The sequence below is a fragment of the Antechinus flavipes genome, chromosome 1 (assembly GCF_016432865.1).
Source record: "Antechinus flavipes isolate AdamAnt ecotype Samford, QLD, Australia chromosome 1, AdamAnt_v2, whole genome shotgun sequence".
Lineage (NCBI taxonomy): Eukaryota > Metazoa > Chordata > Mammalia > Dasyuromorphia > Dasyuridae > Antechinus > Antechinus flavipes.
The window spans coordinates 264,257,328-264,277,700 of NC_067398.1; positions in this window are offsets into that span (position 1 = coordinate 264,257,328).

The following is a 20,373-nucleotide window of genomic DNA, read 5'->3' on the forward strand; positions in this document are numbered from 1 at the left end:
TGATTAGAGAATTGCAAATTAAGATAACTCTGAGGTACCACTTCCCACCTCTCAGATTGGTTAAGATGACAGAAAAAGATAATGACAAATGTTGAAAAGGATATGGGAAAACTTGCATATTAAAAATTGTTGGTGGAGTTGTGAAATGATCCAACCATTGTGGAGAACAATTTGGAACTATGTCCAAAGGGCTCTAAAACTGTGTATATTCTTTGATGTAGTAGTTTCACTACTGGGTCTGTATCTCAAAGAGATAATAAAAAGGGAAAAGGACCCATATGTGCAAAAATGTCTGTAGCAACTCCTTTTGTAGTGGCAAAGAACTAGAAATTGAGTGGATGCCCATCAACTGGGGAATGGCTGAATAAATTATAGTATATGAATGTAATGGAATATTATTGTTCTATAAAAAATGAGCAGCTGATTTCAGGAAAGTCTGGAAAGATCTACATGAACTGATGCTGAATGAAATAAGCATTACCAGGAGAACATTGTACACAGCAACAATAAGATTATATGATGATCAACTGTGATAGACTTGACTCTTCAGAACAATGCAATTCAAAGCAATTCCAATAGACTTGAGATGGAAAATACCAAACACATCCAGAGAAAAAATTATGGAGACAATGAGAATTAAAGAATATTATTTCAAAAAATTATTAAAAGTATAGTTTAGACTCAAAAAACACAACAGTCCAAAGGTTGTTATTAGATTTCTCACAAACCTGAGGCAGTTACATTATGAATTCATTCTTTGGGAAGAAAACTGTAAAGTATGGTTATTGACATCATAAATTGACAAATGACATCACAAAAATGAAACTGACTAAATGGACAGAAAACAACTGGTTGCAGACATAGTAGTCATTTCAAAATTATCTGAGTCAGATCATTAACTGATTAAAGCAAAGATTAAAGTAAAGACTAATTATTTGAAAGAACAAAGATGATTAAAAAGCCATTTTAAAAACTTCAGCTTAGCCTATAGAAAAAAATAAAGACTCTAGCTCCAATAGTTATCATTTTAGAGAAATTCAACTGATTTAAAAATATTCATCAATAAGAGACCAAAAAAGTCCTTTGCCATAATTTCCTTCCCAAATAAAGATACATTGAAATCATCAGTATAGAGTAGATTTGCAAAACATTTCCAAAGAGAATGATAAAAGGCTTCAAACTATCATCTCATAAAATATTGAAAAGCAATTAAAAAGAAAATAGGCCTGCAGAGAACTTGGCTTGAGATTCAGCTAAGCCTAGATCAGCATTTCTAGACAGAGATGAAAGGAGAACAACAACCAGGTATGAAATGGAACAGATCTTTTGTCTTTTTAAAAATAATTCTCTATTTCATTATATAACTCATTAGTTCTATTGTAAAACTATTCCATTTTCAGAATGATTTTAATAAGTATTTTATTAAGTGCCAGTCACTGTGCTAAACTTTACAAACATCTCACTTAATTCTCCCAATAATCCTAGGAGGCAGGTGCTATTATTATACTTATGATAACTATTTTACTGAGACAATGAGGTTAAATATTTTGTCGAGGGTCACTTAGATAATAAGCTTCTGGGGCCAAATTTGAACCCAGAAGAGTTGGTCTAAGAGATATTAGATACACAAAGAAGAAATATACCGAAAGCAGTGCAATGTTAAAAGGCATGCAGGGACAGATTTTAAAGATATTTCAGAGGAGAAAATTCTTAAGAAATGGAAAAGTTCACAAATCCTTTGCTTTTTTTTCTTTTTTGAAGCAGCTTCTTCCTATTTAGTCCAGACTGAGACCATGATAGTCAAATTGCTAGATTGATCAGCATGTGATTTTGACCAATTCCATTTATGAACTGGGCCAGTTTGCCCCTCCTTGGACAGCAGTCCTCACCGTATTGGTACCTTGGATACCCAATAAGTCTTTAGCCCAGAACTCAACTAGTTCAGTCAACTACCTTCAGCCTTCTAATTATCAGGCATGTGCTACCATACCCAGGGATGCTTTTTATGAAAAATTAATGCAAAAATTTGTCCACAAAGATAGCAATAGTTATTCCACCTTTATCTATAAGGACTTTATGAGAAGGCTCTATGTATATGCTAAGGGTTTGAAGAAAATCTAAGAAGGAAAGAGGCAGAACCTTACAGACAATATTTTAGAGCAGAGCACATCTTTAGGATTATATAACTGACTGAGAACTATAAAGAAGATAAAATCCTGCTATGTCTATTGTTTATTGATTTTTTAAAAAGCTTTTCACTTGGTAGAACAAAACACAGCCTCCAAGGCTTTCCTCAAATAATATGTCTCCCACACATATGTTAAAATTAAACAAACCTCGATGACAAATGAAACTCTCAAGATAATTTTGTTCAGTAATCTTCTGAATTGTGATCCCCAGAGAGTTGTAAAATTGGGCTTTTCTAAGGTGTTTCCTAGTAAAATAAAAGATGTTCTATATAGATAGAATCCAAATAAAAGGATTCAAAGCTGATGGTCAATCTTCTCCAAATGCTCCTATTCTTTAATAAAACTATACTAGTTGCATTGAACTCTGAAACACTATAAGGACTTTTTTGTAATAAAGTATTGCAAAAAAATTTGATCTGATCATTTATACTGGGAAAACAAAGTATATGAATAATACAAATAAGGCATATTTCACAGATTATGAAGGTTGAAAGAATGGGATGACTTATCCCATTCCTATGTATCATGGATAGATACTTCAGATGGAAAATGATTTGGTTCTAGAATTGAGAAGAAGGAGGAAACTTGGCTCAGTTGCATTTAGAAAATTGTGTAGTTTTCTTTGGTACCAATATTTTTAAATTGATTTCATTTGGCTACAAATCTTGAAATCCCATGATCTCAGACACATCATACTTCTAAGTAACACACACAAAAATGCCTATGGTCAATATAAATAGACCTCATGCTATTAGTAGTAAAGACTTGCAGTTAAGAAATGACAGAGAAATCCTTACATATAAGCTCATGTATTACTGAAAATAAAAAGAGTCAATTACCAGTGAGCTAGTGGCTAGCTGGAGTGGTACATTGATACACTCCTGAGGCATTAAACAAACCAGGTCAAGGCCTCTAATGCATTATAAGATTCCTTTGTGATGGATTTATTGAAAGACATGAACAAAAAATATCACACATGGTGAAAGAGTAGTGATTGGTTAGGATCTGCATATATGTAGAACCTTTGTAGAACTGTGTGCTTTGCACACAGTAAACACTTAAAAATATATAGTAAATGAATGAGTTCAGAAGATCATAGGATTATTGATTTAGGATTATAAGAGACCTTAGAAACCATTAAGACAAATGAGTTGTGGAAATGTTAAGTGACTTGCCTAGGATCATTGCAAAAATAAATGAGAGAAGAGGGATTTCAAAACAAATCCTGTGAATCCAAATTCATTTGAATAGTCTGTAATGGAGTACAGTGAAAAGAGCACTGAATTTGGAATCAGAGGGTCTGTTAATTAACGTGGGGTTGGGGAGATTGGCCAGAAAAGTACTTTGCCAGCAGGTTATGTGAAAAGTGAGAATAGTCACTCAGCATATTCCTGACTTTGGGTGAAAATCTTAAAGAGAGGCAATAAATTACCAAATCCATGTTTCAGCTAAATCAAACATACCACAGATTCACTTGGCATTTAATACTGATACTACAGCCCTCAGGAATAACAAGTGAAAGTAATTAAGTTTAATGATTCAAGAGAACCTGATATGCTTGATTGCTGCATGTATACCTAATTATCTTCCCCTTTCCCCCCTTCTTTTGGGTAGAGTATAAATAAGGCTTATTTGTAAAATTTCACTATTTTTAAGGCACATTAGGAAAGAGTTGCTTCTATAGCACCTTTTTTTGTAGGACATATTTGTAAAATTCTTTATCAAAATGGTGGTGAGGAGGCAGAGCTATGAGACTGAAATACACTGAAATAGACTGAAAACAATTTCAATCTCTATCTCAGGTGAGAAGGCCCTTTCTCAGATGGATCTTTCTGGGCCTGTATAAGATGTCCTTCCCTTCCACATCTTTACCAGAAAATATGAATAAAACAATACAGAATGTGGTTACATAAGTGGACATATTTTCTGCTTTCACTATCAGTTTAGAGTTTCTCTATAAAGGGTAGCTAAGCGGCACCATAGTGCACATAATACTGAGCTTGAAGTCAAGAAGATTCATCTTCCTGTGTTCAAATCTGACCTCATTCACTTACTAGCTATGTGGCCCTGGACAAGTCATTTGACCCTATTTGTCTCAGTTCCCTCCTCTGTAAAATGAGCTGAAGAAGGAAATGGCAAAGCACTTTAGCATCTTTGTCAAGAAAATGCCAAAGGGGGTCATGAAGAATTACACATGACTGAAACAAATGAACAACAAATATATTTGTATAATCACAGATTATCTGAAAGTGACACCAGAGTCCATTGAGACCATTTCTCTCATTTTATAGATTAGAAAGCAAAGACTCAGAGAGAATAGGTGGGTAGTAGTGTCATTCAGAAAGTAGGTTTTAGAGACAAGATTTGGCCCCAAGACAATTAGTGGAAATAGTGCTCTTTCCATTGAATCATATAGCAAGATTTTCTCCCTTATATCTTCACTCTGTGGTCTTTAGAGAGAATTCAGGGGGCCTGTGATTTATGTTTAAATATTTTGATAACTATTTCAATACAAATGCTTTCTTTTGTGATACAACATATTCTATTTTTATGCATTTAAGAACATTGTTCTAAGAAGAGGTTCTTATTTGTTGCTGTCCAGTTTCATCATGCTTAACTTTCAGAGACCCTGTTTTGTTTTCTTGACAAAGATGCTGGAATGGTTCCCCATTTCCTTCACCAGTTCCTTTTACAAATTAGGAAATTGAGGCCAAATGGGATTAAGTGACTTGCCGAAGATCACATATCGTGTTTCCCTGATAATAAGACACTGTCTTATTAATTTTTTTGGACAGAAAAACACCAGAGGGCTTATTTTCAGGGGAGGGCTTATTTTAATGAATATTGACAGCAATTTTAATAAACAGGTAAATGTGAACAAAAAAAAGTACCTTTATTCAATAATGATCATGTCATCTTCTTCAACAACATCGTCATAAGTGTCCATACCCTGAATTCTGTCCTGGATGTCTTGCGCCTCTATTTCCTTCAGAAGGAGTGGACCCAATCTGTCATGTCCAGCACTATAGCTCTCTTTAAATGAACATGTCCAGGTAACCTGCTCATAGTGCCTTGGCGACACAGCTGTCAGTAATTTTATCCCATGACTTCTTCACCCAAGTCACGACTTCTTACATACAGGGCTTCACAAAGTTTCCACGCTGATTTCTTTCCATTCTATTTTCAGTGTAGTCATTGACTTCCATGCGCAAATGGTCCTTAAAAGGCTTGTTTATTGCAATATCAAGGGTCTGGAGATAGGCAGTCATTCCTGTAGGAATCATTACTTGATCTATTCTTCTCTCTGCAAGGAAGTTCTTCATTTCTTTAGTGTGGTGAGTGCTGGCTGAGTTCTTCTTTTATCCTCCATCATGCGCCTTTTATCCTCCATCATGCCCCCTCACTCCCGCTTACATACCAGGTTTTTATGTTGTCCTGCCTCAGCTCTCCTCTGTGGCACTGCTCTCAATGGCGCCAGCAAACAAATCACTTGGGAAGAACAGGATGACGCGCTCACTGCTGCAGCTCTGATTGGATGCAGCTTGGAGCGCGGCGTGCATTTCACCGGGGTGGGGCTGAGAGGGGGGGGAGGACGGGACGGTACATACAGAGGGTACCGTAATGTAGCGTGTAGCATAGAGGATCACCTTCACTACAGTAGCAATCTCAATAGGGCTTATTTTCGGGGGAGGGCTTATTTTCGAGGAATCTTACACAGTAAGGGGAGGGCTTATTTTTGGGATAGGTCTTATTATCAGGGAAACACAGTAGTTAGTAAGTGTCTGAGGCTACATTTGAACTCAGGTCTTGATTCTCAGCCCATGGCTCTATCTATTATGCTACTTTCCCAAAGGAGATCTGTTGGATTTACCCAAATATCAAAGAGACCTAGGAAACAAAAAAGATTAAAAAGTCCTACTCCCAGGCTAATCATTTTAAGTGTAACCCAAGTCACTCTGCTACTGATATGAGGATGTGATGAGGGCATAAACTATATTCAATCACATTTTCAAGATCTTGTCAATTTAAAATCTATAACGTGTCTTGCTCTCCTTTCTCATAGACACCACCTCAGTTCACCTGTTGCTTGAATTATTACAATAATCACCTAATTATCCCTCTGGTTACATACATGATCTCTGCTTCCCATCCTCTTCTTAACCTGCCATCTCATCTCACTTGCTTCTGAATCTAGCTTCCAACTTCATCACTGATTGAAACTGTTCTCTCAAAAGTCATCAATGATCTTCAAATTACCAAATGTAATAGATTTCTCAACTGTCATCCTTTTCAAACTCTATAACTCCAAGAAACTGTAGAATATGTATTGGCCACATCCCGGTAAAACCATCTTGGTAGATGAGCTAAACCAGTTTGAGAATAACCAACAGCCTTAGACCTGCTGGTGAGTTCACATCCCAAGAATGTGAAGACATCCTCCAGCAGAATAGGAGGATGATGAAAATCATTTGATCCAATGGTCATAAAGGTGGTTGAGGCAGATCCTGTAGAGTACTTAGAGTTTGGTCAGATGTCAAAGATGCCACAGTTATCCAAGGCACCCCAGGTCACTGCAAGGTGTCCTGACTTTTGTCCTGCCCCTAGACTTTGATGAGAGAATGAGGTTGATGACTTCATGCAACTCTGTCTTACTAAAATCAAATTCATTCCTAAGTCAAGACATCACCCATGATGCCATTGATCTTCTTTGAAAATGAAGAAACAGCAGCAACATTTAACAAGGCTAAACACTCTTATTCAAGATAGTTTCTTTTCTAGGTTTTCACAATATTCTTCACTTTAGGTTCTCCTCAAGAGAGCTGAAACCCATCAGAACTGCTGATGGGAAATGGAGAGTCTCCTGGAAAGTTGTAATCTGAGAACTCTATAAATGAAGGCTTTGGGAGGGATTTAGTGCTCTTTCCTGCAGTCCTCCAATCAGAGGGAAAAAGGCATTGAGGGAGTTGAAAAGGTATTAAGTATCAAAAACTGAGCCTATTTATGATCTGTGTCTTTACACTGGACTTTATTCCTTACTAATCTTTAGTTCTTAGTATTCTTATTTTCCTTCATGACTCAACTTAAGCATAACATTCTACATGAAGCTTTTTCTAATCCTTCTAGATGCCAATGTTATCTCCCCTCAAAAATTTTATCTATTTAAATTTATTTATTTAAATAGTTCTTGTCCTCAAGGAGTTTATATTCTTTCGGAGAAGACAATATGTTTATGAATGTGTGGGTGCATGTATGTATATTGTGTGTAAAGGTACACGGGTATACTCACATATACACATGTGTGCATACATACCATATGCATATACATATATAATGGAAAAAGGGGAAGGAAGAAGGAAAGGAAGGGGGAAAGGAAGAAAGAGAGGAAAAAGGAAAGAAAGACAAAAGGAAGGAAGGAAAGAAGGAAGGAGAGAGGGAGGGAGGGAGGGAAGAAGAAAAGAAGGAAAGAAAAATTCCCAGTATTTATAACTACTTTTTCTTCCTTCCCTATCTTAGAGAAACAAAAAGAAGTGTCACTATTCCTAAGGACAGTCCTTCTTGTGCATGTATCCTTAATCCCATCTTCTTCTACCTCATCCAATAGTCTGTTTATCTGTTTCTTTCTTTCTCTTTCACACATACACACACACACACACACACATACACTCACACACACACACACACACACACAGTATTGACCTATTCAATTCAGTAAATATCCATTAAGCATTTATCATGAACAAAACACTCTGTTAGCTACTGAGAATATAAAAATGTCTAGACAGCGTCCCAGTCCCAAAGGAGCTTACAATCTCATGGGGGACTAGAAGGAAGGGGAGCATACAGTATATATACAAATAAACATGACACAACATGGAATGTGAGAGAGGAAGTAGAGATCTAGACAAAGTGTTCTTGGGAAAATGGAGAAGAGAGAGAACTACCTTTCATTGGTAAAGTGAAAGATGACTTCATGGAATAGGTGATATTCAAAATGAGCCTTCAAGGAATATTTCAGTGGACAAAGGAGAGAACAGAATATATTCTGAGCATTCAACTCTACCTGTATGGATGAATGGATATAGGAGATGGAAGGATTATATCAAAGAATAATTTAGCATTTCATTTTGGCAGAAAGGAAAAAATTCAAAAGGATAAAATATGAAATATGGTACAGAAGGGTGAAGCCAGAGAATGGAAGCTCTAAATGCAAAACTAAAAAGTTTATATGATATACTAAAAGCAAAATGGAGTAATTGGAGAGTTTTGCAAAGGGGAATGACATTATTAAAGTTGCATATTTGAAAAATAATTTTTCAACTACCATCTCCTTGTTTGCATTGCCAAATTTCTTTTTTTATTTCTTTATAAGCTTTTTATTTTCAAAATATATGCAGAGCCAAGAGAGTAGAGAGGACACATATTTTCTTCTGACCTTTTCCTATAACCCTCAGACTAATTAGCAAGTCCAGCCTCTGAATTAATTCTGAATTGACAGAACCCACAAATATTGGGAATGCAACAAATTACTATTAGAAGATAATTTCAATGATCTCCAGAAAAGATCTCTTTCAATCAAGCATGGAGGGAGACAGGACAAGCACAAGCAGGCCAGCACAGATGCCAGTGCAGGCAGCAAAAATATCCATTATTTATGTATATGTATGTGGGTTCTGTGTGCCAGAAAATCTATGGGAAGAAAATATGGGGAGGTATTGGCTACTCTGACCTGGATGCAAGCCAGTAGATCAGCAGAGAAGTTATAAAACATCCAAAACAAACACAAAAGGTAAACAGTGAACCCCCAAATGCCAGAATTTCATGGGACCTGGTCATACCTATCCAGCCCTGGAAGTGAGTCAGCACTAATTAAGTGCACCCACTGCTACTTATAAAGGAAGTTTGGACAATCTCCCTTGCCCTAAAAGCAGATCTCAACTTTTAAAAAATGAGTAAAAAAGCAAAAAGAACTCTGACCATAGATACCGTGTTTCCCTGATAATAAGACTTATCCCGAAAATAAGCCCTCCCCTTACTGTGTAAGATTCCTCTAAAATAACCCCTCCCCCGAAAATAAGCCCTATTGAGATTGTTACTGTAGTGAAGGTGATCCCCTGCACTACACGCTATATTATGGTACCCTCTGTATGCACCGTCCCCCCACCCCGGGTGAAATGCACGCCGCGCTCCGAGCTGCATCCAATCAGAGCTGCAGCAGTGAGTGTGTCATCCTGTTCTTCCCCAGTGATTTGCTTGCTGGCACCATTGAGAGCAGTGCCGCGGAGGAGAGCTGAGGCAGGACAACATAAAAACCTGGTATGTAAGCGGGAGTGAGGGGGCATGATGGAGGATAAAAGGCGCATGATGGAGGATAAAAGAAGAACTCAGCCAGCACTCACCACACTAAAGAAATGAAGAACTTCCTTGCAGAGAGAAGAATAGATCAAGTAATGATTCCTACAGGAACGACTGCCTATCTCCAGACCCTTGATATTGCAATAAACAAGCCTTTTAAAGACCACTTGTGCATGGAAGTCAATGACTACATTGAAAATAGAATGGAAAGAAATCAGCGTGGAAACTTTGTGAAGCCCTGTATGCAAGAAGTCGTGACTTGGGTGAAGAAGTCATAGGATAAAATTACTGACAGCTGTGTCGCCAAGGCACTATGAGCAGGTTACCTGGACAAGACATGTTCATTTAAAGAGAGCTATAGTGCTGGATATGACAGATTGGGTCCACTCCTTCTGAAGGAAATAGAGGCGCAAGACATCCAGGACAGAATTCAGGGTATGGACACTTATGACGATGTTATTGAAGAAGATGACATGATCATTATTGAATAAAGGTACTTTTTTTGTTCACATTTACCTGTTTATTAAAATTGCTGTCAATGTTCATTAAAATAAGCCCTCCCCTGAAAATAAGCCCTCTGGTGTTTTTCTGTCCAAAAAAAATAATAAGACAGTGTTTTATTATTGGGGAAACATGGTAGTTTTTATGGGGAAAGAGAAGAACAGATTTCAAACCCTGAGGTGACTAAAAGCAGATCATCTCCAGATGAAGCTCCAAAGGATCATATAAATTGGTCCTCATCACACAAGGCTCCCCTAGAAAAAATTATAAAAGATCTTAGAAAAGAGCTGGAAGAAAAATGGGGAAAAGAAATGAGAACTTTACAAGAGGGTTTGAAAAAGAAAACACAGAAATTATCTGAAGGAAATTCATTACAAAATAGATTTAGTGAACTGGAAAAAACATATAACTCCTTCAAAAAAATAGATTTGACAAAATGGAAAAAGAAACAACTCCCTGAAAAACAGAATTTGTGAAATAGAAAAAAAAAATCCATAGAACAAAACAACTCATTTAAAAATTCAGTTATATAAATACAAGACAATCTAAAAAAAGTAAATGAAGAAAATAATTCATTAAAAATTAGAACTGAACAAATGAAAATCAATGACTCAATGAAATATCAAGAATCAGTCAAGCAAAACCAAAAAAAGAAAAAATAGAAGAAAATGTAAAATACCTACTTGGGAAAAAAACTGACCTGGAAAATAGATCTAGGAGAGACAACTTAAGAATTATTGAACTTCCTGAAAACCATGATGAAAAAAAGAACCTAGATATTATTTTTCAGGAAATCATCAAAAACTGTCCTGATGTCATAGAATCAGAAGGTAAAAACAGCCATTAAAAAAATTCACCAAACACTTCCTGAAAGAGATTCCAAAATTATAGCTCCAAGGAATATCATGGCTAAATTTCAGAACTATTGGACCAAGGAAAAAATATTGCAAGCAGCCAGAAAAAAAATCATATGCTGAGAAGCCACAATAAGCATTGTGGACCTAGCAGCTTAAATGATTGAAGGGCCTGGAATTTGATATTCCAAAAGGCAAAAGAATTTGGAATGCATCCCCCCCCCAAAAAAAAAAACTTGCCCCACTAACCTGAACATTTTCTTTCAGGAAAGAAGATGGGCATTCAAGGAAACAGGTGAATTCCAGTTATTTCTGATGAAAAGACCAGAGCTGAACAAAAAATTTGACTTCCAAATATAGAACTCAAGAGAAAGATAAAAAATAATAAGAAAAGAACTCTTGAGAGCTGTATCTCTGTTGTGGGTATACATAGATAGTACATGTATAATTTGATTTTATTGTTATAATATAAAAGAGAAACTAGAAGTAGAAAGGGGATTATGCCCAAAAAAGGGGAAAGTGGAGGCAAAGAAAACCTATTATAATTGAGGGAAAGAAGAGAGGGGGATGAACATTGTGTGAATCTTAGTCTCATCAGATTTGGCTCAAACAGAATATTAGGTATATTTGGTTACACAGAAAACCTTCTCTCATAGGAAAGTGGGAGCAAAAAGAGGAAAAGGGAAGGGGTAGGCTAATAGAAGCAAAAACAAAAATAATAAGGGAAAAGTATAAGAAAGGGAGAAGGGCCCTAAAGAGGAATGGCTACTTGAGGCAAGTGATTCTCATAAGTAAAATATTGGGGAGGAGGGAAAGGGGAAAAGGAAAGAGAAAAATATAATTTGGGATAAATAATATGACAGGAAATACAGAATTAGTAGTTTTAATGTGAATGTGAATTGGGGTGAACTCTCCAATACAGCAGAAACAGATAGCAGACTGGATTAAAAGCCAGAACCCTACAATATGTTGTTTACAAGAAACACAGTTAAAGCAGAGTGATACACACAAAGTAAAGGTAAAAGGCTAGAGCACAATCTATTGTTTCAGATGAAGTAAAAAAAAAAAAATCAGGGATAGCCATCCTGATCTCAGATCAAGCAAAAGCAAAAATTGATCTAATTCAGAGATAAGGAAGGAAACTATATTTTACTAAAGAGTACCATAGATAATGAAGTAATATCAATACTAAACATATATGCACCAAGTGATATAGTATCTAAATTTCTAAAGGAGAATTTAAGAGAGCTGCAAAAAGAAATAGAGAGGAAAACTATAATGGTGGAAGATCTCAACTTTGCTCTCTCAGAACTAGATAAATCAAACCACAAAATAAATGAGAAAGAAGTTAAAGAGGTAAATAGAATACTAGAAAAGTTAGGTATGATAGATCTTTGGAGAAAACTGAATGAAGACAGAAAGGCGTACACTTTCTTCTTGGAATTTCATGGAACCAATACAAAACTGACCATATATTAGGACATAAAGACCTCAAAATCAAATGTAGAAAGGTAGAAATAGTAAATGCATTTTTCCAGAACACAATGCAATAAAAATTACGTTCAATAGAAGGCTAGGGGAAAATAACCAAAAAGTAATTGGAAACTAAATAATCTCATCCTAACGAATGAATGGGTGAAACAGCAAATCATAGATAAAATCAATAATTTCACCCAAGAGAATGACAATAATGAGACAACATACCAAAATCTGTGGGATGCAGCACACAAGCACACAAAGCTGCAAGAAGGGAAATTTTTTGTTTTCTAGATGCTTACTTGCATAAAATAGAGAAAGAGAAGATAATTGAATTAGGCTTGCAACTAAAAAACTTAGGAAAAGAACAAATTAAAATCCCCCCAATCAAATATTAACTTTGAAATTCTAAAAATAAAAGGAGAGATTAATAAAAGTTGCAAGTTAAAAAAACCCTAATGAATTAATAAATAAAACTAAAAGTTGGTTTTATGAAAAAACCAACAAAATAGATAACCTTTAGTTAATTTGATTAGAAAAATCAAATTATTAGTCTCAAAAATGAAAAGGGAGAACTTTCCATGAACAAAGAGGACATTAAAGCAACAATTAGGAGTTATTCCTAAGAAAAAAAAATTCCCAGGATCAGATGGATTTACATGTGAATTCTACCAAACATTTAAAGAACAATTAACTCCAATACTATTTAAACTATATGAAAAAATAGGGAATGGAGGACTCCTACCAAATTTCTTTTATGACACAGACATGGTACTGATACCTAAACCAGATAGGATGAAAACAGAGAAAGAAATTATAGACCAATCTCTCTAATGAATATTGATGCAAAAATCTTAAATAAAATATTAATAAAGAGATTGCAGACAATCATCCCCAGAATAATACACCACAACCAAGTAGGATTTATACCAAGAATGTAGGGCTGGTTCAATATTAGGGAAACTATTAGCATAATTGACTAGGTCAATAACCAAATTAACAAAAACCACATGGTTATCTCAATAGATGTAGGAAAAGCATTTGGTAAAAAAAAATATAGGAATAAATGGGCTTTTCCTTAGGATAGTCAGTAACATCTATTTAAAACCATCAGCAAGTATGTAATGGGGATAAACTAGAACAATTCCCAATAAGATCAGGGATGAAACAAGGTTGCTCACTATTGCCATTGCTATTCAATATTGTATTAGAAATGCTAGACTTGGCAATAAGAGAAGAAAAGAAGATTAAAGGAATTAGAGTAGGTAATGAGAAAACCTAATTATCACTCTGCAGATGATATGATGGTATACTTAGAGAACCCCAGAGAATCAACTAAAAAGCTATTAGAAATAACCCACAATTTTAGCAAAATTGCAGGATACAAAATAAATCCACATCAATCATCAGCATTCTTATATATCACTAATATATTAACATATAATATATATATAATATAATATGACATATCACAAAATTCAATAGCAAGAGATACAAAGAGAAATTCCATTTAAAATAACTGTCTATAGGATAAAATATTTGGGAATACATCTGCAAAGGAGGATCAGGAAGTGTATGAGCAAAACTACAAAACACTTTCCACATAAATAAAATCAGATTTAAACAACTGGAAAAATATCAAGTGCTCTTGGATAGGTCAAGTGAATATAAGAAAGATGACAATATTACTTAAACTCATCTATTTATTTAGCGCTGTACCCATCAAACTCCCAAGAGACTATGTTACTGACCTAGAAAAAGTAACAAAATTATCTGGAAGAACATAAGGTCAAGAATTTCAAGGGAATTAATGAAAAGAAAAGCAAATGAAGGTGGCCTACCTGTACCAGATCTAAAACTATATTATAAAGTAGCAGTCATCAAAACCATTTGGTATTGGCTAAGAAATAGAGCAGTTGATCAGTGGAATAGATTAGGTTCACAGAACAAAATAGTTAATGACTATTAACAATCTAGTATTTGACAAACCCAAACACCTCAGCTTTTGGGATAAGAACTCACTATTTGACAAAAACTGTTGGGAAAATTGGAAGCTAGTATGGCAGAAAGTAGGCATTAACCCACATCTAACACTATATACCAAGATAAAGTTGAAATGGCTTCATGATCTAGATATAAAGAATGATATTATCAACAAATTAGAAGAACATAGGATAGTTTACTTCTGAAATCTGTGGAGGAGAAAGTAATTTGTGACAAAAGAAGAACTGGAGATCATTATTGATCACAAAATAGATAATTTTGATTATATTAAGTTTAAAAAGTTTCTGTATAAACAAAATCAATGCAGACAAGATTAGAAGGAAAGCATTAAATTGGGGAAAATTTTTTACATTCAAAGGTTCTAATAAAAGCCTCATTTCTAAAATACATAGAGAATTGGCTCAAATTTATAAGGATTCAAGCCATTCTCCAATTGACAAATGGTCAAAGGATATGAACAGACAATTTTCAGATGAAGAAATTGAAAGTATTTCTAGTTATATGAAAAGGTGCTCTAAATCACTATGGATCAGAGAAATGCAAATTAAGACAACTCTGAGATACCACTACAAACCTCTCAGATTGGCTAAGATGACAGGAAAAGATAATGATAAATGTTGGAGGGGATATGAAAAAACTGGGACACTGATATATTGTTGGTGAAACTTTGAATGGATCCAACCATTCTGGAGAACAATTTGGAACTATACTCAAAAAGTTATCAAACAGTGTTTCAACTGGGCTTCTATCCCAAAGTGATCTTAAAGGAGGGAAAGGGATCCACATGTGCAAAAATGTTTGTGGCAGCCCTTTTTGTAGTGACAAGAAACTGAAAATGAATGGATGCCCATCAATTAGAGAATGGCTAAATAAATTATGGTATATGGATGTTATGGAATATTATTATTCCATAAGAAATGACCAACACAATGATTTCAGAGAAGCCTGGAGAGACTTACATGAGGTGATGTTAAGTGAAATGAGCAGAACCAGGAGATCATTATACACAACAACAATAAAATTATACAATGATAAATTCTGATAGACATTGCTTTTTTCAACAATGAGATGATCCAAACTAGTTCCAATTGTTGAGTAATGAAGAGAAAACTGTGGGAACTGAGAATGTTCACAACATAGCATTTTCACTCTTTTTGTTATTGTTCGCTTGCATTTTATTTTGCTTCTCTTTGTGTGTGTGTGGCATGATAAGTAAATAAATATGTATATATATATATATATATATATATATATATATATATATATTTCTATCATGTTTAACACATATTGGACTGCTTGCCATCTAAGGGTGGGCATGGGGGAAGGAAGGGGAAATTGGAACCACAGGGTTTTGCAAGGGCTAATGTTGAAGAATTGTCCACGCATATGGTTTGAAAAATAAAAAGCTTTAATAAAAAAGAATATTTTGCATTTTTTAGTAAGGATTGATTTCAAATATACATTGAATTTATATTAATAAAATTAATAAGGATTTTATGAAAACAGAAACCTGATCATAATTTCCATTATCTATTGATTATACTTTAAAATAAAAATGACTATTTTAATAGCAATATATATATACATAAATATATGTAATATATGTGTGTGTATGTGTGCATATATATATACATATATATATAATATGCGCATAGTTTTCAACATTCACCCTTACTAAACCTCATGTTCTGAATTTTTTCCTCCCTCCCTTCCCCCTACCCTCTCCCTTATGTAGCAAGTAATCCCATATATGTTAAACATGTGCAATTCTTCTACACATTTTCCCACAATTATCATACTGCACAAGAAAAATCAGATCAAAAAGAAAAAAAATGAGAAAGAAAACAAAAAACAAGCAAACAAAAAAAAAAGTGAAAATACCATATTGTAGTCCACACTCAGGCCCCACAGTCTTGTCTTTGAATGCAGATGTCTCTTTACATCATAAATCCATTGGAACTTGTAAGAGATGTTTCTCTCTCTCTGAAATTGCCATGTATGCCATGTCAGCTGGTAGGGCGGGCCCAGGAGGTAAAAAGAGGCTTAGCCTCTGAAGGAGGAGTTTGTGTCTTACAGGTATTAAAAGAACTGCTAATAGGTTCCGTGAGATGGCAAGGGGGTGTGTCCTTTTGTTAGATCCCTACCTAGGATGCTGCTTTAACTCCAGGTGCCTCCCTTCTGTGGTCCTACCTAAGCAATACTGAGAGGGCTAGGCATGGGATAATCCTGGAAGAGAGTAAATATAATAGCTAACTTTGAGCCAAACTTGGAGAGAGATGCAGATATATATATATATGCAAACTTGCTCTTGCACTCTCTTGCTCTTGCTTCCTGCTAACCCCTGCTGAGATTACTAATAAAGAAAGACTATTTTGCACTTCAAGATTGGCTCATCTTCATGTGTATCCGGGAATATCCTGAGACTGGTATATATGGCCCTGACAGTCTAGAATAGTGTGCTCTAGAATAGTGTGCACAGATGGTCTGGTACAAGTGGCTCCTAAACGTGGAGTAGGATTGGCCAGGGACTCTGTGAGTTTGGCTGGTCCAATCATGAGAAAGAAGATGAGACCCCAAGACTGATAGTAGGTCTGGGATGGAAGATGGGACAGGTTTCTGTTAGGGTCCTGGATAGAGAGGTGCTATGGAAAGAAGTTTATAGAATAGTACAGCAAATCGAAATTAGATGTGACATCACAGGAAGAAGTACTGAGGAAGAAGCAGCATGTGAACATAAAGAATCAAGAAATATGAAACAGGAGGAGGCAGGAAAAATGAGGAATGAGGAAGTAAACAGAGGGAGGTATGAAGAAATAGACTGGGCCATGGGAGGAGGTAGGGATAAGATCAGGGAGGAGAAGGTGAACAGAGGGAAGGTTGCCTCCGAGGCATGGCCTACTTCCCTGCCCCCTCCCCCTTCCCTGACCTGACCTTCTGCTCTTTATGTGCCCTCTTGTGGAGGATTTGGAAATTTACAGACAGAATTAGGACATATGTTACAGAAGGCAGCAAATGAAGGGGACCAGGAAGCAAAGATTTGGCTAGACACTTGTCCCATGTTTGATGGCCCCCAGGGAAGAATTGTGGCCCCATTAGAGTGGAAGAAATTTAAGGAACTGAAAGAGGCAGTTAATACTTAAGAGGTTGAATCTCCATATGTTAAGAAGCTGTTGGCTCTCCTAGACTCTACCAATATACCAACTCTGAATGATTGGAAGACTATTGCTTAAGTCTGCCTTACACCTGGGGAGTCTCTGTAATGGATAACTCTGTTTGCAGACTTAGCAAAAAATTTTGTAAGAGACATGCAGAGTCATATCCCTCAAGATGATTTCACAAAATAGTAGAAGTTGGAAGGTATGAAAGAAATGAGACCAAAAGCATTATGACGCAAGCAGTGTATGCAGCTGTGTCCCAATGTGCCCAATGAGCATTTAGCAAAATTTAGGCTTCTGGAAAGCAGAGGCCCTCAATGACTAAAATTAAATGGGGACTAGATGAACTTTTCCCTGATTTTGTGTCTCCCTTCTGCAGATCCACCTACACAGTACTGAGTGAGCTAGGCACAGGGTAATCTTGGAAGAGAGTAAGTATAAACAGCTAACTTTGAGTCAAACTTGGAGAGAGATGCAGGCACACATATGCACACTTGCTCTTGGACTTTCTGCTCTTGCTTCCTGCTAACCCCCTGCAAAGATTACTAATAAAGGCTGTTTTGCACCTCAAGATCAGCTTGTCTTCATGTGTATCCAGGTATATCCTGAAAACTGGTATATATGCCCCTGGCAGTCTAGGATAGTGTGTACAGATGGTCTGGCACAGGAAATGGCCTGAATCACCTCACTTTTGAAAAGAGCCACATCCATCAGAATTGATCATAGTATAATGTTGTTCTCTTGGTTCTACTTACTTCACTTAGCATTGGTTTATGTAAGTTTCTCCACACCTTTCTGAAATTATCCTGCTAATTACTTCTTACAGAACAATAATATTACATAACTTTCATATACCATAACTTATTCAACCATTTTCCAGTTGATGGGCATCCACTCAATTTTCTGTTCCATGCCACTACAAAAAGCATTATTTACAACAGATTATTAAGCAAACCTTTTCACCCACTTTGTCTTCAATCCCTTGAATCTGGCTTTTTTACCCAGTATTTCTAAAATTGTTCTTCTAAAGATCCCTAATAATTTCTTAAACCCCAAACCCAAAAATCTTTATTGTGTCTTCATTCTTCTTGGTCTGTGTATATCATTTAAAACTGTATCCTCCTTCCAGAAATTTTCTTCCCTTAGCTTTCAAGACCACTTTACTCTCTTGTTCTCCTCTCTAAATATTTGAAAGGTTTCTATGTGGAAGATGGATGATAATTGCTTTATTTGAATGAAGGAGGAAGAACTTGAGCAAATTTAAACTTAACCTGAGAACAAACTTATAATTAGAGCTATACAAGAGTAAAAGAGACTGGTTTGAGAAATAATGAATTGCCCTTCATTGAAGGTCTTCAAATAAAGACTTAATGACCATTTTTCTGATGTATTGTGGTATGGTTTTGCATTTTGTTTTGTTTTTTCTGGATTTTTAAAAAAAATGTGAATTGTATTAACTAGCAGAGATCCCTTTTAATTCAAAATTCTGGCATTCTGCAACAATGTCCATAACTAATATTATTATATTTTCTATTTTGACTGCTTCTATCATATACCATTGTTCACACAGATTTTTGCAGATTTGAAATGTTCTTTATTCTACCAAACTCATAGGGCTGTTGTGAGATTCAAATGGGATACTAGATTAGAAAGCCCTAAACCTTGTGCAAACATAATGTAATACTAATTCTTTTCTCTAATTTTAGCTGATTGTTTCTCTTTCTTTCTAGATCCATCTCTGGGCTATCACACTCCACTCACATCCAATTTGTATTACAAGCATAGCTCAGTCCTCTGGTCATGAAATATTAAATTCAGTTGGAATTTCTAATTAATCCATGGAGTGATTTAGCAAATCCTGTCATGATGGAAAATGGTGGTTTTGTAGCCTGAAGACTTCCCTCTGCTATTTACTGCCCATGTGACCTCAGGTAAATCCCTTATGTTTCTCAAGTCAGTCACTAAGTCAACACAAATTTATTGTCATTTGCTATGAGGAAGGCACTGTGCTAGGCACCAAGGTCCAGAGAAATGCAAAAATCATCATCATAAGAAATTAGTAGTTTAATAGGAGACAACACAGAAAAAAGAAGTAGGTACATGAAAGATAAATATAGAATAGAATAGAGGAGGCACCAGCAGCTGGGAGAAACAATGAAGGCATCTCACCAACGGTGAAGCTGAACAGAACCTTGAAGGAAACCAGAGGAGTTAAAAAATAGATGTGAAGGGTCAAAGTATTCCAATGATGAGGAATGGTGCAAAGGCATAAATCAGGAGATTGACTGAGCCTCAGTTCTCTCAGCTATAAAAATGGAAATCTTAGTACCTGCTCCCTTCTCAAGGCTGCTGTGAGGCTCAAATGAGGTAACACAAGAACCAAAATTGTTACATAAATTTTAGCTGTTATTTTTCTTCTCCAAATATTCCACCTAGCCCAGACTTTGTGATCTTACTTATTCATTAAAGCCTTAAATTAAAAGTCCAAGAAATGTGACTCTTTTCAACAGTTCCAATGGTCTTGTGATGAAGAGAGTCATCTGTACCCAGAGAGAGGAGATTCTGGGACTGAGTATGGGTCACAACATAGTATAATCACTTTTTTGTTGTTTGCTTGCATTTTGTTTTCTGTCTCATTTTTCCATTTTGATATGATTTTTTATTGTGCAACATGATAACTGTGGAAATATGTATAGAAGAATTATACATGTTTAGCATATATTAGATTACTTGCTATCTAGGAGAGGGGTTGGGGGCAAGGGGAGAAGAAAACAATTGGAACACAAGGTTTTGCCTTGCAAATGAATGCTGAAAATTATCTATGTGTATGTTTTTAAAATG